The 15,000-nt window shown below is 38.0% G+C and overlaps 1 protein-coding gene across 1 annotated transcript in view; it reads left to right on the forward strand.

Annotated features, from left to right (window-relative positions):
- The window catches only part of LOC137619018 (uncharacterized), a 124,562-nt gene that overhangs the window by 108,462 nt on the left and 1,100 nt on the right, over positions 1–15,000 (forward strand). The window lies entirely within an intron of this gene.

Raw genomic sequence — 15,000 nt, forward strand, 5'->3', positions numbered from 1 at the left:
ATGGGCCCGGTAGAGTCGAAACTCTGCATTTGTGTTGCGGTTGAACAGTTGCTTGAACAGCTGACATAATGCAATCCCTCCCCCTCTGTGACTCTCTCACTCCCGCCCTTTCCTTCCTGAATTCTGCTGCAAGTTTGGCACTTCGAAAGAACTAGGGTCTGTTGTCTTCTTATCGCCCATAAGCGCTAGCAAGTAAGATCTTTTGAACTTTGCTTGTCAATAACCGCTTTAAAGCACCTCTCTCATTCTGTTTTGGGAGGTTGGCATCTGCAAGTAACCCTCGTATTCACACTAAGCGGGAAGGCTCCATGGCCTCGTTGTTACCCGCTGCTGTGTGGGAATAAGACCAGTGTTCGAGTAATATCAGGGAGGAGAAAGTATTGTTATTACCACCGTATGACCCAAGAAATGGAATAGGTGGATACCTAATTGTTAGTAAGGCACTGAAATAGTGTGGCTTCTCTCTCTCTCTCTCTCTCTCTCTCTCTCTCTCTCTCTCTCTCTCTCTCTCTCTCTCTCTCTCTGAATGAGTGTCTACCTAAGTTTTTGTCAGATGCTGAAGCTCTCTCTCTCTCTCTCTCTCTCTCTCGTTAAACCCGATAATTCAATTTGTCTTTCAATATATGGCGTAACGAGCGCTATACAAACTATGAAAGGCAAATAAAATTTGAAATTAAATTTGGGGCAAAAGTTGACTGAATTCTATAGAGAATAAATAGATTGGACTAATTAGTGTATTTCCTTTTAATTACAATAAGGATGATAATGTAAATTGAAGAATTTATTAATCTCAAGTGTGTTGCTACTGTTGTTGAATTGTGATAATATCAATGGTAATAACTTTTGATAATATACGATATTAATTTAACCTATTATAATTGAATAATGGTGTTGATTTATTTATAATTATTTGATGTAAATGATCCAGTTTGACTGGCCAGACAATACTACATTGAATACTTTTCTCTAGTCACGGTTCACTTTCCTTTTACTTACCTATCCAACGAATAGTCTGGCGTATTCTTTACGTATTTTCCTATTTCCTCATACGCATGACAACTCTGTGATTAACAAACAATTATTCCCTCAAGGTGTTAACTACTGCAGTGTAATTGTTCAGTGGCTTCTTTCCTCTTAGTAAGGGTAGAAGAGAGACTTTAGCTAAGGTAAGCAGCTCTTCTAGGAGAAAAACACTTCTAAAACAAACCATTATTTTCTAGTCTAAGGGTAATGCCATAGCCTCGGTACTATGGTCTTCCATTGTCTTGGGTTAGAGTTCTCTTGCTTGAGGGTACACTTGGCCACACTATTCTATCAAATTTCTCTTCCTGTTGTTTTATTAAAGATATTATAGTTTATATAGGAAGTATTTATTCTAATGTTACTATTCATATTTATTTTCTATTTTTCCTTGTTTCCTTTCCTCACTAGGCCATTTTCTCTGTTTGGGGCCCCTGGGCTTATAGCACCCTGCTTTTCCAAGAAGGGTTCTATCTTGGTAAGTAAATAATAATAATAATAATAATAATAATAATAATAATAATAATAATAATAATAATAATAGTTGTTTTCCTGCCATTCTATGAAATGCCTGTATTCATTTACCTAACATATTTTTTTGGAGGAAAATGATCTTCGCGATTTTTTACCTATGTAAGAACCATAATAGCATCTCTTATTTGGTGTCATAACCCCACTGCCTTCTTGCTCTGAACCACAATGCCTCATTTTCTCTCTCTCTCTCTCTCTCTCTCTCTCTCTCTCTCTCTCTCTCTCTCTCTCTCTCTCTCTCTCTCTCTAAATGCAAGAGACTGTAAACCCTCTTACCATGAATAATGATGCTGACTACTGGTGTGAAATTCAGCGAAATCCTTCTCTCGTGACTCGACCATTGCATCATTTGTCAAAGAAAAAAAAAAGAAAACATTTCCATCATCTTGTGTCCATTTTCCAACTGAAATATAAATTGCTTTTTCATTCCACTTCGGAATTGGGTTTTTTTACGAGGCCATTTGTTAAATATAGATTTATTTTGATTTTTTACGTTGGTCTTTTTTATCTTGTTTTAATTTAGTTTTTCATTTGTATGTTTTTCCTTGTTCTATCTGCGATCGTTTCACATTTTTATTATCAGTGAAAGAAAGTTTGATATCCACTCGTATGTTTAACTTTGTGTAACAGGAATAATGAATATATTCAGTGGGTGAAAGTATTTGGTTGGAACAGGTATAAAACTATTTATTACTTTTCAAATGGATTTCATTTATGGGAAAATTGTTTTGTATCTTTGTCTGAAATGCGATATTACATAGCTAGTTTTACGATTTACGAAATATTATGATTTAGTATTACCTTACCAGGAGAGAAACCGTTTGGGAAGTAAAGACAAGATTGTGACTTGATCCCAGGGCAAACTAAGGTAATGGGACTCCTACGGGTGTGGTGTACTCGCAGGGGCTACCGCCCCTTCCCCCGGTAGGTAAATATGCAAGAATATGACTCGTAGCTTAGGTTAGGTAGGGAAACTTTAGGTTATGTAGTGTTCTTGAGTTTATATCCCTTTTAAAATGTGAGTTTTCAATCATAATTTTACAGATTTTACAACCCATACAAAGGGTCCCATATTTAGAATAGCCGTTGACCATTAAGCCTCCAATCTCTTACCACTGAACCATGTATAACAGTACAGACTGTTGGGACGGTACCTAACGTCCTTTGAGTTCGGATTATTGTCTATACCGTCTCGTATGTTACTGTAATTTTTAAAGGAATGAAATAATATATCTGTAAAGTTTTTCTTTGCAGATACATAAGAAATTACGGTGTTAAATTACATTGTTGAACTTTAGATCTATTTACTGCTATTTGTTAAATTTTGTTAAATTTAGATTTGTTCTGTGTGGTAGGTCTGGTTAAAACTCATTTTTGGTTTGGTTTCTTGTAAGATTTATTATTATTATTATTATTATTGTTATTATTATTATTATTATTATTATTATTATTATTATTATTATTATTATTATTATTAAACAAATTGCACATTACAAAGGGACTTAACCCATTCAAGAAAGAAAGAACAAGAAACGAACTAAAGATACAGTTTCCCTCTACTATATTTGGAAAGAGTTGGTCATCCAAATGTTGAAAATGAAGAAAACTGGAAGGGAGAGAAAAGGAATGGAAATCAACGAAGAGAATTAAAGCTTCTTTTGTAAAAAATAGAGCCAAGAAAACTAAAAAAAAATGGTTATGGTAATGATAACTTCATTGTATCTACATACGGTTTGTTAAAGGATGGATTAAATTCTAATATATTTATATATATATATATATATATATATATATATATATATATATATATATACATATATATATATATATATATATATATATATATATATATATATAAATATGTATATATATATATATATATATATATATATATATATATATATATATATATATATAGATTATAGCAGTCATCAACTGGGTCATAACAGAAATATGGCCTGGATATAACTAGTTTAGTAATGCAACATAAAAAACTTATATTCGATAGGTTGAGGATAATAATGTCATACAAATTTTAATTATATAAAACATGCAATGGCAAGCTTAATAGTCTAGTAGATATGTCGAATAAAATGGCCAAGATGTTCACTTTCGGAAGAAAGCATGAAAATTTGCATACAGGGGTTTTTGAGTAGGCTGAATCCATTTCTAACCGGATCCACGCTGGCATACCAAGGGGTCTTACTCAAAATCGAGAAATCCAAAATGGCCGCCTTGCATATTGCCAATTTTTATATTTTATCAGAACTTTGGTTCTATTTGACATAGAAGCATGATCTTGGTGTTGATTTATAGGTTTTTAGGGTCAAGGAATTCAATGAGTTACACTAAAATACCATAAAATAATATTTTGAGCAAAATCCAAAATGGCTGCTTTCTGCTGGTAATGCAAATATTAATCTAATTAAACGTTTTTCTTCTGTGTGGCACATTGCATCTTATGGCTAAATATAGGTCTTAAGTACAAGAAATTTGGTTAAATTTTACTATAATTTGTGGACAAAATAAGAACCAGTAAATGGTTACCTAAACACTTAACATATAGGGTAAATAACTCAATGAATTATAGTTTTATTTTTGTTTAGTTCTCAGGAAGATCGTTCATGTATATCATTCCATAATTCTTATGTTTAATTCTGTTTTCAGAAACTGCCATTAATCTGATGATTTGTTTCATTTTCAGAACTGGTCATTATCATGAAAATATTTGTTTTCTTTTCAGGACATATATCTGATTAGGCTACATCTTGTATTACAAAACCGAAATATTTTATGTAGATATCTCACTTACATAAATACAACTTATTTCTCTTTCTTTTCAGGTGATGACTCTGAGGTGCATGCTTACATGTTACAACTGATGAAGAAGAAACTACTATGGCAACCAAGAAAATAAAGCTTGACAGTGGTTCTGAAGTGGTCTTGCCTGAAACCGATTGGACACTGTGCTCTATGTCAAAAATGTACACCGGAATCGCTGCGAGACCCATCTCAATCCAAGAATGTCCATCAGTCAAGGCCTTATGATACAATAGCTGAACATATCCGGGAGCTACACTCACTTGGTGCCCTGCCAATAAACATAAACTTGTCAAGCCTAGATGACAGCCAATGTATAGCTGCAACTCTTTCCAAACACAATGCAAAATGGCACAAAACAGGCCACATGAAGTTTAGCAAAGAAAAAGTTGAGCGTGCCCGCAAGAAAATGGCCAAAGTGAGAGAGACTGAGACTTCTCCGCTCAAAAGCAGCCTACGAGCAGCATTCCCTGGATCCTCCATTCAAACTGACAAAAGCCTATCCTGCTTCTTTTGTGATGACAAAGTGGAGGAAGGTTATCATAGAGCTGCTACAGCACAGATTGATGCAAATGTTCGGAAAATGGCAACAGAACTTTGCGATACCCGATTGCTTGCTAAGCTGTCCTCAGGCGATATGACTGCAATAGATGGCGTATACCACAAACAGTGTTTACCTGCTTTCTGCAACAGAAACCGCACACACATCAGGAAAGAGGCTGTGAAGGAGGATCCAGATCTAACACCGTAGTCTATAGCATTTGCACTATTGGTATCCTATATTGAAGAGTCTCGGCAAGAAGTAGAACATACTGAACACATTTTTAAGCTGTCAAACCTTGTACGACTGTACAGGTCACGCCTTCAGCAACTTGTTAGTGATATTCCTGAGCGAACAAACTCAACTCGTTTAAAGGAAAAGTTTCTTGCACAAATTCCTGACTTGGAAGCACATAAAAGCAAGTATGAGGTCGTGCTGACATTCAAGGAAGACGTTGGAGAAATGTTGTGGGAAGCAAAGAAACATAACTGTGATAGTGATGCTGTAGTTCTGATGAGAGCTGCAAATATAATCAGGAATGAGATATTTCAGAAACACTATTCGTTTTTACAGGATCATTAACAGATGAGCAATATGATGACAACACAGCCTCTTTGAGGGCGTTAGTTCAGATGGTACTTGGTGGTACAAATATAAAAAATTAGACGGAAAACAACCATGTTGTGAAAACAGCGGCAATATCCATAGTTGAATTGATTACATTCAACACAATCAAATGCTGTGCTGAAAGGAGAAGGTGGGATCATTGGCATAACTGAAAATGAATCAGCCCTCAGACGATGGTTGATCGCTGGTCCGGAGATGGCTAGGATCATACATGATGTTGAAGTGAGTCTATCTCAGAAGGAAACCGATGACAACTGACATCCCGAACAAACATTGAATACACAAAAGAGATTTGCCTCAGATGTACAAAGCGTGATAGATGTAATGAATGATCTAGGTAATTCCTTCACAGAAACGAGTACTGATCTCCTAACACTAGACACAAAGGTCATCATGGCAGATGGAGTCATCAAAAACATCTCAGAAGCAGAGGAAATAGGAAAGAACGAGTACAAAACATTTTTTGATTCCCGACTTGTGATGATGGAGAAGGCACTCTATGAAACGGTTCCAAAGAACAATCTTAAATTGTTCAAGTCTGGAGAGCGGAAGGTGCCCTCAATGAAGAAGTATAAATTGGCAAATATGAAGTGACCTGCAACTATTTTCCAGAATGTACATCTCTTGCCAAGCACGAAATGGAGAATTGGACATCTTCTTCCAGCATGAGAACCACTCTTGGCCACCGTCGCTGGCTGAAAATAACATGACGCGACTTGGAGAAAAAGCTGAATTACTGAAGTGTTTAGAACCACTAGCCCAACGACCACAGAACATACCTGATGTGGATGTGAAGATATTCGATGGGGCAGCTCTCGTCCACACATTGGATCCCAAGACCTGTAAAACAAATGTGAAAACATTTAAAGACTATGCAGAGTGTGTCTTTGTTCCTTATCTCAAGAGGCAACTTGAACATGTGGCTCGAGTAGATGTTGTGTGGGATGCCTGTAAGGACGACAGTCTTAAAGCACACACCAGAGAGCATCGAGGTACTGGAGAAGCTCTTCGGGTTTCCGAGAAAACACGATTTCCTCACTACTGGAAAAGCTTCTTGCGTGTTGACAGCAACAAGGTGGAACTCTAGATTTCCAGCCAATGTAATCAAATCTGAATCAACAGTGCTAGGAAAGATGCTGGTCACAACAAAAGGTCAGAATGTTGCCTCCTCCTCAACACTTGATGTTTATGGGCTTCAACCATGCACTCATGAAGAAGCAGACTACCGAATGATGCTTCACTGCTTCCATGCCTACAGCAATAACATGAAGAGGATTATGGTGCATGCGACTGACACAGATGTCTTAGTTTCTAGCCATTGTGACTGCTATCAGCATGAAAGATTGGGAACTCTGGCTAGCATTTGGTCATGGTACTCACTTTCGGTATATTGGAGCACGTGTCATAGCTAGTGAGCTTAGCAATGATTACTGCAGAGGCCTCCCATTCATGCATGCCATATCAGGATGCGACACGGTGTCTTCATATAGCTCTGTTGGTAAGAAGACTGCATGGGAAGTATGGAAATAATTTCCAGAAATCACTGAAGTGTTTCAAAGACTGTCTGCTACTCCACGTGAAGTTACAGAAGCGGACCTGAAGAAACTTGAAAGATATGTGGTTCTGCTGTACTCTCGCACATCGCAACGCACTGATGTAAATAAAGCCAGGAAGCACCTCTTCTCCTACTGTAATCGGGAGCTGGAAAACATCCCACCGTCACGTGCAGCACTTCTACAACATGTAAAGCGTACTGCTTATCAAGCTGGATACATCTAGGGTCAGGCATTGGAAGCCAGTCCAACACTTTCGAGTCCTTCTGAGTGGGGGTGGACACTTGACAGTGAGAGAATGTGGGTGCCCTCATGGAGTACCACGCCAGAAGCATCAAAGGGCTGCAGGGAACTCATTCAGTGTGCCTGTAAAAAACGGTGCACAGGAAGATGTCAGTGTGCTAAAGCAAGCCTCCCGTGCACACAGCTGTGTTTTTGTGGTGGACAATGTGAAGAGGCCATTGACAGATTAGATTAAGTTTATTTCTTGAAATTTATAAAAAATTTCAATATTTTGTTTTCATCTCAATATTGTTTCAGTAAAACCATTTGTTCATTGTATATTCCCAATATTATAAGAAAATGACAAGTGTACATCTCTATTCTTTGTGCGTTACGAGAAAGAACAAAATTGCTTTCAATGATTCATCGAAATTTATTTAAACTGTAACTAGATTTTTTTACTGGTGAACATATTATAGGAATCAAAATGCTTTATTGAATTTCTTGTCCCAAAACCTATTAATAACAGTGAAAAGGTGAATAAAGTAGTTATATGCCGAATAGACAAATAGTTTACCGGTTTGCATTATGCATGGAGGGCAGCCATCTTGAATTTTGTTCTAAATTACATTTTATGTTTTTTAAGGAGTTTTATAGTACAGCGGCATAGCAGACCAATTGTTCAAATTGGTCTAAAAGCACCAAAATTGGCACACATGTAGATTAATATATTCTAAACATTTTTGGATATGGAGGCATTCAAGATTAGCCCTTAGGAAGATATGGCGGCCATTGTTCAAAATGGCCGCCATTTAACATTAGCGTCATTACATAGACTTCATTATGTGTCGTTAGTTTGGTGCTAGATGGGCCAAAATTCCCTTTTTTTACATCAGAATTAACATCAATAAATGTTTAACAGATATTTAGATGAATCTTCTCAAAAATGGCCCCCAAACTGGCCGCCATTTTGTGGAAAAAGTGGACATTTGATGAAGATTTCAATACTCAATGACATAATACCTCTAATAACCAGTACCTGATTTCAGGAACACACTTTAATTGCTCAAGTTGCTTTTTTATTTCAAATTGCTGGCAAAATTGCTAGTCAAAATAATACACAGAGTACGGGAAGTTTACAGTATGGTCAGATTGTAGTTATATAGTCGACCAAAAGCCCAGTCTCTAGGCACAGTACTTGTGTAATCCTGCAGTACATACATGTAATACAATAACGTAGATTTTGCCACACTATGTTAATTATGATTCCGAACTTTTCAAATCTGGTCACCAGAATTATGAATGTCTACAGATCATAATGTTGGTTAGCAAGTTTTCTGTCCCAATCTACTGGCATTCGCCTTCACAGAAACATAGACCAGTGCATTGCAGTGAAGCGTTCTTGCACTTGCAGCGGTTTTTGCAGCCTTTCTTGCATCCGCAAGACACCAGCTCATAGCAGGCCTTGGATGCCTCAGGGAGTGTGGTCCAGAGTGGTGTGTAGAGCCCATCATCACTCCGATGCCAGCCCCAGTCTGTTGGTGGAGGGAGCACGGGCGTTGGTACCAATGCCTGGCCCCAGACATGACCACCCTGAAGGGCAGATCTCTTCACATGCTGCTCCAGAGCAGCGTAGGTTGGCGGGATGTTCTGAACAGAGTTCGTCTTTGCAAAGAGCTGCTTTCTCGCCTTGTTGACGTCCTTGCATTTGCTTGTGCGGTCATACAGGAGTATGACAAACCTCTCGATGACATGCATTGTATCCTCTTGGATGCTTGTGGGTGCATTTGCCAGACTCAGCAGGGCATCAGTGAGTTCTGGCAGCGTGTTCCATGTTGCCCAGGCAGATTTCTTCCCATGTCCGACGAAGGCTGACACAGTATCACACCCTGTGATGGCATGAAACATTGGAAGAGCACATGCCTTCTCTGGACACACGCTGTTTCCCATCTGGGCAGAAAGACGTAGGACTCTGTCATATGAGATGCTTAGGCCCAGAGAGAAGAGCTTGTCCACAAGTCCTCTCTTGCGTGTTTCAGCATACAGCATCAGCCCAACATAGGTTGGAAGAGGAGTTTCTTGAGACGTACTGTGTCTGACAGCTGGAGGCTCCTGTGTCTTGGTTGCTCCCTGCTTCCGACTTTGCTTGACACTGTTGAACTTGAGAAGCTGCGCAATGGAAAGAGCTGCTTGTGTTGAAGAGGAATGGCTTTGATTCTTGATGGTGGGGCCATCCAGCACCATATTTACCATTGCAACTAGTACGTTTGGCACAGAGTCCTCCTGACAGCCGCCCGGGAATGATCCACGGAATTGGTAAGTGTCTTCAAACATATATCGACGAACTATCTGTGCAGCACGCGCAAGGTGAACTGCCTCAGTGTCACAGTCTTGCTCGCAGGCTTTGCCTAGCGCTTCACCAATGTCTTCATCAAACGCTAGTAAAACATCTCGGCCTTTGCTGTGGGATCTCAGGCCTGGTATCTGGGCTAACAGGCGCTCTTTCAGCCTTGTGCTATTAACTTTCTGGCACAAAACAACCCCGAGCTGTTCCATTCTTGTTGTGTATAGCTTTACAAGTTCTGCGAGTCTGAAGACTGGGGTGGTGCCCTCTTCTAGGTGGGTTTCCTCGATATACAGGACCAGTTCAGCCAGTACGATTCTTGACATTACACCTTCATGGTCAGTTTTCTGCTCGGCTTCTACAGTGGTCTTTGCACGATAGTAAAGAGCCAACAAACACTTGGAATGGTACTTGGCCTCCAGAGCTACCATATCACCCATGCTGAGCCTGGCTATGAGTTCATTGTCCCCAACTTGCGCTGCACACTTCCGTACGCGTGTGTCCACCTGGAAGGTTGTTACTTCATGTAGGGTCTCTGTGCCAGACTTTCCACAGAAAAAGCAGGTGCCGCCGCTGGTAGTGGCTTCTGAAGAGTGTGTTCTGGCGCGCTTGGCCTGGACATTGTCAGTACTATCAAATGCTGAGCTGCTTGCGATGCGTCTCTTCTCTGCTCTTCGTAGCATTGTGTTATTGTATTTGAGCATACATGTTTTATGCCACTTGGCCTGGTGGGCAACCATTGTCGCCTCAACACCTTGTCCTTCATCTAGTCTCTGTAACTGAACAGTTCTTGGCAGTTCTCCGAGTTCATCAAATTTGACCAAGTTTGCAGCCATTGTCGTGTATCCACTCCCAGGGTCTCGGCGTTTAGACAGTACTGGGCAGACAAGTGACTCTGTTGTCTCCTCTTGACATACAAGACACAGCTTCCAGTTTGTCTCAGGAGGTGTTGTGGGAGTACGTTGCTCAAAAGTATCGACCAGTTGGAACTTCTTTGCCATGGCTGCAGTCTGGAACAACGCGTCTCTGATGTCAGGTGGTGCTGCTGCTGCCTCACCTGCAAAGACACAAAACACCACCATGTTACCACAAGTTACTACTACAAGCACCATGACTATCAACACTATACTATTACTGCAGCCGCCGTCACTGCCACCAACGCTGCCGCTGCAAAGTAAAATTCATTTTCTTGTGAAATGGTAGCCAAATTATTTGGTAAGCACAGAAGTATGTGTAATTGTACAATACTTATCACCTCTAGCACACTTATCACCTTTAGCATCCACAAAAAGACAAATTATGGTACATATTCAATGACGCTAACGGTAAATAGCGGCCATTTTGAAAAATGGCCGCCAAATGTGCTACGGGGAGAATCTTGAATGCCTCCATATCCAAAATTGTTCAGAATGTATTAATCCACATGTGTGCCAATTTTGGTGCTTTTAGAACAATTTGAACAATTGGTTTCATATTTCTTACTATGCCGCTGGGCTATTATTGCATTCCTGGACCCTAAAAATCTATATATCTAAATTAGGATCATGTTTCTAGGTCAAAAAGAACCAATGTTCTGATGAAAGAGCAAAATCGGCAATACGCAGGGCGGCCAATTTCGATTTCTTAATTTTGAGTAGGACCCCTTGGTTTGCCAGCGTGGATCTGGTTAGAAATGGATTCAGCATACTTAAAAACCCTTGTATACAAATTTTCATGCTTCCTTCCGGAAGTGAACATCTTTTTGACATATCTGCTGGACTATAAATGGGTTTTTCTAATATCAGTGAGAGAGAGAGAGAGAGAGAGAGAGAGAGAGAGAGAGAGAGAGAGAGAGAGCAATCACACTACATTGTATCATGGTCCAGATATACCAGGTCAGCCAGACAGCGTACCGATTTTAAGCCTCCTCTGCGCACCTACGTCATCTGAAGGGGCTTAGTGTTGGCGAGACCCATTAAGAACGTAGATCTATCACACAGTCAATGTAAATAAAACAACATTTTACCTTTGGAAAATATTTCATTAAGTTACAACTTTCATTTTTTTTCTTAGGGCCTTCCTGCATGGTTGTCCTTGAGGTTTTCTATACTTTATCAAATTATTAAGATATCGTATTCGAAAATATACCGATATCTTAACAAAAAAAGCAATAAAATCGTCAGGAACTTCAATACCAGACTGTTTTAATTTTAAATAAAGCTTTTTAAAATAATTTTTCCCTCCATGAGAGCTTCCCCGTGTACAGCATTAAAAATCTCCCGCATTAATAACAACTGTGAAAAAAAACTGACTAGAAGGTGCATGTACTCCCCCCCCCCCCCGATTAACACATGCTATCCAAGTATCATTCCTTAGCACTTCTTCAGTCTTATTTCCTAACTCAGGATATTTTACACAGAATTTCTTTACAATATATTCACCAATGTATTTAAGAGCTTTTTCCCCAATTACTCCCCCAAAATCTGTATTTCTTTATTTGCTCTCAAAAGGTCTTCTTCCTTGTCTAAAGCATCTTTCTCAAAATCAAAATTTAAATTTCTGAATATCGGCGTTGTTAGGCATATTTCTAAAGCTAAGTCCCTTTCTTTCGTGATAGATTTATCGTCTTTGGCTGATTCATGAGATTTTCCAACGGTGGTGATATTACACTTTTCACTTAATACTTTAATTTCCTTTCCTAGTAACATTTTTTTTAGCCGAAATTTAAAGTTCACAGCATGAGGATGATCATAGTGCCCATCCATTTGCCTTATACACCCAAAGAAATGTTCAAGGATATCTTGATTTAGTGTTTGTGTAAGTAGGTAGTCAATTTCTAGGACTTTCAATACCTAGTAACCTAGACTTCATGTCATCTTTGTAATCGCCTGGTTTAAAATGAATCGAGCAAACAGTAGCATCCACAACGTTAATTCTGTCTGCACGGCAACATGCATGTATCCACTGGTTTATGTATGGTTTTTCTTTTAGAAAAGCGATGGCATTTTATGTTTGAGCTTTTAGTTTTATCACGTCTATTATAACAGACAAATACTGCGCAGTTGTCTGGCACTATTAGTGACGGAATGAATGAATGAATAAAATGTTAATAGACACAGCGTCTCCTATTGTTTACGTTACCTCTATAGGTAGCTAACTAAGGCAACGGTCCTTTGTTTTGTTTACCCACGTGTGTGAGACGGGGAAGCTTGACGTCACAGTATGGGTGATTCACAGCTTAAGCTGCGCGTTGGCTGACCTGGTATATATAGACCTTGCATTGTATGATCGTATATGAAACACACGCGCATTACAGGCTGCACTTGTTGTTGTTGTTATCATATTATGTTAAAAATACTCGACTTTACTTAAACTACCCATTCAGAGAATCTCTCTACTTTTGTAATCGTTTCCATTTTGATTAACTAAAATATAACATCTTAAAAAAAACAATAAAACAAAAAAAAATGCATAGAACATTTCCATTCGCAAAACGAACATGGAATAACCAAGATCTCCGATTGGGTGTTGGGGAAAATCGTCCGTCGCACACCTGGGAATAAATGGCGAAGCCGAAGCTCCAAAAGAAATCTTTGGACCCGAGGACAAACCTTCATTGTCAGGCGATTCCGCCGAAAGTTCCATTTATCCGAGCCCTGGGTTCATTGGAAATGGAATGACATAGATATTAGGCTGTAAAAGGTTTTGTCGGGAGTTGAAGGTTGTGCTGCGAAGACCCGGAAAATGTGGTGCTACCTTTTTTACTTTCTTATTTTTTGGTTATTGATGAAAGTTGATGTTCGCTTCGATAAGTCGTTTTAGCTGTAGGACAAACTGTTTACATACAGATACTATATCATTACATATCTTTTGAATCGTGTAAAGGTTTAAAGGTCGCTCATGAATGGCAGAGGTAAGGGACAGTGACAATGGCTTAGACAGACAATGCCCTAGAGACTGACCATATGTATATATAATCAACGCCCAAGCTAGAATCAGTGAGGGCCAGTCACTTGCTGCCTGAACAGGTAGACCTATAGGCTCCCCCAAAACCCTCCTCCATAGGCCAGAAGGATGGTAAGGTTACAGACACTAGACTAAAACTATCGAGCTTAGAGGGACTCGAATCCTAGTCCAGCCGGTTGCTAGACAGGTACGTTTCCAATCGGCTACCAATACCTTATTGGGCTCGGAACTTACACCACACCTGGAGAGTCTAATACAAGCGGCAATGTGTATCATAATCATAGAAAAAATATGAACACCATTGACTTACAATGAAACGCAAAATCTAAACATTATTTTTTGGAAATCTCTGCATTTTTCTTTCATTTCGATTTTTGTGCAAAATGGTGTGGACCATTATGGGCATGGATTCAAATTTAACGAGAATGGAGAACTGAAATGAAGCCAGAATATAAATTCATTGGATATCGAGACAGGATAGTGTTACTATCTTCCAATTTGAAACTATGAGAAGGATGATGGATCCGTAAAGATAAATCTATAGGAATATTTCATCTTGAAAATTATGATTTTGAATATTTTGTGTGTATATATATATATATATATATATATATATATATATAGATAGATAGATAGATAGATAGATAGATAGATAGATATATATATATATATATATATATATATATATATATATATATATATATATATCTAACTATATATATATATATATATATATATATATATATATATATATATGTATATATATATATATATTTAAAGATAATCCCTTGCCTGGAAACCAAACCTATGATATTATATATATATATATATATATATATATATATATATATATATATATATATATATATACATATACACATATATATATATATATATATATATATATACATACATATATATATATATATATATATATATATGTGTGTGTGTGTGTGTGTGTGTGTGCATAATAGATGGACAAAAAAGAATAACAGAATGAATCCCTGAAAATTAACAAGAAGCATGGGAGGGGAGAAAAGACGATGGATTGACGAACTAAGAATGTTTGAGGGTATAGGCTAGCATAGAAACACCAAAAGTAGAAGGAATTGAAAGGACGTATCTGAGGTCTTTGTCCTGCAGTGGACTAGCAACGGCTGATGATATATATATATATATATATATATATATATATATATATATATATATATATATATATATATATATATATATATATATATATATATATATAGATTGGTGGAGGGTTTCTTATGTTTAAACAAGATAATTTGCATATGTACCACCGGTGGGTATTTTATTTTGTAAGGTAGAATTTCTTAACAATACATGATCTATATTTCTAAAATGTTGATTATCCTTTTTTTTATAGAATACTT

This window comes from Palaemon carinicauda, chromosome 25, assembly GCF_036898095.1.
Source record: "Palaemon carinicauda isolate YSFRI2023 chromosome 25, ASM3689809v2, whole genome shotgun sequence".
In the NCBI taxonomy this organism is placed as follows: domain Eukaryota; kingdom Metazoa; phylum Arthropoda; class Malacostraca; order Decapoda; family Palaemonidae; genus Palaemon; species Palaemon carinicauda.